Source organism: Schistocerca piceifrons, chromosome 4 (assembly GCF_021461385.2).
Source record: "Schistocerca piceifrons isolate TAMUIC-IGC-003096 chromosome 4, iqSchPice1.1, whole genome shotgun sequence".
In the NCBI taxonomy this organism is placed as follows: domain Eukaryota; kingdom Metazoa; phylum Arthropoda; class Insecta; order Orthoptera; family Acrididae; genus Schistocerca; species Schistocerca piceifrons.
Window position 1 is genome coordinate 127,986,831 of NC_060141.1, and position 5,007 is coordinate 127,991,837.

A 5,007-nucleotide genomic window follows, 5' to 3' on the forward strand; every position below is an offset into this window, starting at 1 on the left:
CATCCATATTTAGTACATGATGTAGCCCCCACGGTGGCTGACCCTGGCATCAGGCTGATCATGCAGAAGGCGAATACTCTCCTGGGATATGTTATGCTGCGTACCTGTCCACGTAGTTCTGTACGAGCAGCTGACTGACGAGCCACGGGAGCCGCTTCTCATCCCATAACGTCCCCCATAGCTGCCCGACTGGAGACACGTCCGGAGATCTACATCTACATCCATACTCCGTAAGCCACCTGACGGTGCGGTGCGTGACGGAGGGTACCTTGAGTACCTCTATCGGTTCTCCCTTCTATTCCAGTCTCGTATTGTTCGTGGAAAGAAAGATTGTCGGTACACCTCTGTGTGGGCTCTAATCTCTCTGATTTTATCCTCATGCTCTCTTCGCGAGATATACGTAGGTGGGAGCAGTATACTGCTTGACTCCTCGGTGAAGGTATGTTCTCGAAACTTCAACAAAAGCCCGTACCGAGCTACTGAGCATCTCTCTTGCAGAGTCTGCCACTGGAGTTTACCTGTCATCTCCGTAACGCTTTCGCGATTACTAAATGATCCTGTAACGAAGCGCGCTGCTCTCCGTTGATCTTCTCTATCTCGCCTATCAACCCTATCTGGTACGGATCCCACACTGGTGAGTAGTATTCAAGCAGTGGGCGAACAAGAGTACTGCAAACTACTTCCTTTGTTTTCGGATTGCATTTCCTTAGGATTCTTCCAATGAATCTCAGTCTGGCGTCTGCTTTACCAACGATAAACTTTATATGATCATTCCATTTTAAATCACTCCTAATGCCTACTCCCAGATAATTTATGGAATTAACTGCTTGCAGTTGCTGACCTGTTATATTGTAGCTAAATGTTAAGGGATCTTTCTTTCTGTGTATTCGAAGCACATTACACTTGTCTACATTGAGATTCAATTGCCATTCCCTGCACCATGCGTCAATTCGCTGCAAATCTTCCTGCATGTCAGTACAATTTTCCATTGTTACAACCTCTCGATATACCACAGCATCATCTGCAAAAAGCCTCAGTGAACTTCCGATGTTATCCACAAGGTCATTTATGTATATTGTGAATAGCAACGGTCCTACGACACTCCCCTGCGGCACACCTGAAATCACTCGTACTTCGGAAGACTTCTCTCCATTGAGAATGACATACTGCGTTCTGTTGTCAAGGAACTCTTCAATCCAATCACACAATTGGTCTGATAGTTCGTATGCTCTTACTTTGTTCATTAAACGACTATGGGGAACTGTATAGAACAGAGCCAACAGCACCCGGTGTTCCCAGACGGTCACCCATCCAAGTACTAACCGGGTCCGATGTTGCTTAACTTCGGTGATGGGACGAGAACCGGTGTATTCAACATGGTATGGTGCTTACTGGGGAAGTTGCTGCACGTCTTGCACAGCATGTCAGTTACACGGGCACTCTGCCGGCGAGTAGTACCCTGTTGGAAAACCATATCATATTTCTGTTGTAAGAACGCGAAACGAACGGGTGTAACAACGTTCTGCACGTAGGGTGCGCTGGTTAGCGCTCCTCCTGAAACACCAAAGGTGAACGAGAGCTGCAGCTTATCACACCTCACATCGCGAAGGTAGGGTCAGTTGTCGTGGACGAATCCATCCTATGAAACAGTGCTCACCAGGTCTGCGTCTTACGCGTAAACGAAAACCATTTGCCTGCAAGCAGGATCTGCTTCCACTGCTGAAGACCAAGACGCGCATTTCCATTTTCCAAGTGGTTCTCTGACGGCACATTCGAGCCGTGCACGTTGATGGTGTGGCGTGAGTGGAAGGCGGGCTATGGATGTGCATGTCCGTATCACACTGCTAACAACCGCACATAGCAGTCCGTGTTCACACGCCTGGGCTCACAAGCCCTCTTATTTGAGCTGTGGCAGCTGTGCTATATGCCATTGCTGCCCTTACTACACGACGATCCGCGAGGGTGACTGTGGTCCGTGGACGTCCAGAAATTCGTCTGCAGGTGCGAGAATGTTCACTGACACCGGCATCGTTGCACAACTGGCGCAGCAAGTGCAACGTGTGTGGCAAATCTGCGAAAGGACCGGCACGCCATTCGTAAGGCCACAAATTGACGCCTTCCAAAACTCACTCGGCTGTAGGAAGCACGAATGCCTCTCCGTGGCATTGTTGCCTGATTTTCTCACTAGTATGCACCACATGTGCCTTACAGCTGTGAGTATTCGCTATTGAAGAGTAGACACATGCGGCACTCTAGTAGCTATGCCATTACGCTATGTGTGGCGGTCGACGTAGAAACAATTATCAGTATATCTACTATCTATATATGACGGTAGAACAGTTACCGTGGATGACCATGCAGCTTTGCTAGAAATGAAATGATTATTAAATGGACACCCTAGCTGCAAACAGGCGTTGATGTACTTCATCTATTAGCCGCACTACGAATGTAGTGGTGTGGACATGTTGGGAATGTGGATCTCACGGGGAACGTGCACGGGATAAGTCCCTGCAGATGCACTATCCTCTGTGCCCGCGATGGCTCAGATGGATAAAGCGTCTGCCGTGTAAGCAGGAGATCCCGGGTTCGAGTCCCGGTCGGGGCACACATTTTCAACATGTCCCCAATGAAGTACATCAACGCCTGTTTGCAGCTAGGGTGTCCATTTAATTACCATTTCATATCTACTATCCCCCAGGTGGCATACGCTGTCATCGTATCAAAGTCGACGCCGCCTTTCCACGTGTGCAGAAGTGCAAGAAGTAAAAACTTCAAACAGCCAAGATCGCTATAGTACAACGTCTATTTTGGTTACCGCTTTAAGCAAGCCGTGCACTACATTTCAATGGATCCCGATCATGTTCAAATTACATTAAGCGTGAGCTGTTATGTAATGCCATTTTTATGCTTGACATGTCGACTTACTAAGGTTTTTATGTTTTCCAAATGTCATGATGTAATACGGTATATTCTACACTTCGCCCAGATTCATTGAAACGCATTGCTTACATCCGGTGATGGCAACATACGTTGATGAAATGGTAATCAAATCAAAAGCTGTACTGTAGCGATCTTGGCCGTTTAGTGCTTTTACTTCTGATAGGTTGGTGCATAAGTTCGCAGCCCTTTTTTTCCATGACGGTATTCCCGTTACTATGGGCTTATTTACCGATTTCAATTTTTTATCTGTCGTTCAATGTTGCTATTTGAATTTACATATTGTCTTTCTGTCATTTGGAGATAGTGAGGGAGCTGTGGAAGCTAGAAAATGGGGTATCGAGTATAGAAATCGTAATATTTCCGACATATTATTCCGTTTGAGTATAGTAAAGGGATGGGAGCAGCTGAGGCATCCAGAAATATTTTGCGCCATGCATGGGGTAGCGCCACGGACAGAGCACAATATGAATGGTTTTCTCGTTTTAAGAACTGTCGATTTGATTGCAGTGGCTATCCACGTTCAAGAAGACCTTCAGGATTTGATGAAGATCTTTTAGACGCATTAATGCACAACGATTCATGTCAGTGTGCTCGACAACTGGCAAATGTCATGAACTGTGATCATTTCACGATCGTGCAACATTTGCACACAGTGGGGAAAGTTCAAAGATCTGGTGTATGGGTACCACATGCTCTAAGCCAAAACCACAAAAATCAGCGGGTGGTTCACGTGCATCTCTGCTCGCTCGTCATCAGTTGGGTCGTGAACAACACATACCATTTCTATCTGTATCGTTAATGGTGACGAGAGTTGGTGTCTTTAAGTTCACATAGGGAATAGTTGAGCCCAAACCAAACAGCAGCTACCCATATTTAGACCTGCGCACATCAACAATACATAATGATATGCATCTGGTGGAACAGCAATAACGCAGCGAGTTATGAATGCTTCCGCAAGCTGTAACTCTCATTATTGATGTTTTTTGTCAACACTTGAGACGTCTTGCAGACGCGGGCCAAGAACAACGACCAGGAAGATAGCGTGAGGTGATACTATACCACGATAACGCACGCCCACATCCTGCGGCACTGACAGAAAACACTATGCAAGAATTGGATTGGGAAACCATTCCGCAACCACCTTATTCACCTCATCTTGCCCCTCGGCTTTTCATCTTTTCCGCTCTCTATCGAACAATGTTCTGGGTACTTCTTTTCCGGGTGAAAATGTGCTCCTAACGTGGCTGGATGAGTTCTTCGCTTCAAAACCACGTGGGTTCCACAGTCGCAGAATCTTAACGTTAATGCAGCGTTGACAGGTTGTTGTAAGTAATGAAGGAGATATACGAGGGCCGTTCAGAAAGTAACCTCCGGTTGATTTAAAAAAATACACCAAGTTAAATAAAAATATTTTAACATATACATCTTACAACTACATCTTTGCACTATTTTTCTACATAGTCTCCATAGCGATTGAGGCACTTATCGTATCTCTTCACAAGCTTTGAAATTCCTTCTGCATAAAAATCACCCGCTTGTGCCTGGAGCCAGCCTGTGACTGCATCTTTGAGCTCTTCGTCGTCATCAAACCGCTGTGACCCGAGCCATTTCTTCAAATGCATGAAGAGGTGATAATCACTTGGCGCCAGGTCTGGGCTGTAAGGTGATGGTTGATAACGTCCCACTTGAAGGACTCAAGAAGGGCCGTTGTTCTGCGAGCAGAGTGAGGACCGGCGTTATCGTGCAAAAAAACGATACCGGAAGTCAGCATACCACCGCGTTTGTTCTGTATAGCCCGTCGTAACTTTTTTATTCTTTCACAGTACACGTCTTGATTAATGGTCGTACCACGTTCCATGAATTCAACCAACAACATCCCTTTGGCATCCCAAAACACCGTTGCCATCAGTTTTCTGGCAGAAAAATCTTGCGAGGCTTTTCTTGGTTTGGTAGGCGGATTTGAATGTGCCCACATCTTTGATTGTTCTTTTGTCTCAGGGTTCACGTACTTAATCCAGGTTTCGTCACCGGTCACGATTCTGTTTAACAATGGTTCTCCTTCGTCCT

At 46.2% G+C, this 5,007-nt stretch overlaps 1 non-coding gene and 1 pseudogene across 1 annotated transcript; one reads left to right on the forward strand and one right to left on the reverse strand.

Moving 5' to 3' along the window:
- Window positions 1-1,274: 1,274 nt before the first annotated feature.
- LOC124796613 lies at window positions 1,275-1,392 on the reverse strand (annotated as a pseudogene).
- A 1,138-nt stretch (window positions 1,393-2,530) lies between these two features.
- Trnat-ugu lies at window positions 2,531-2,605 on the forward strand. Its single transcript has one exon. It is a non-coding gene; the product is annotated as a tRNA-Thr (tRNA).
- The last annotated feature ends 2,402 nt before the right edge of the window (window positions 2,606-5,007 follow it).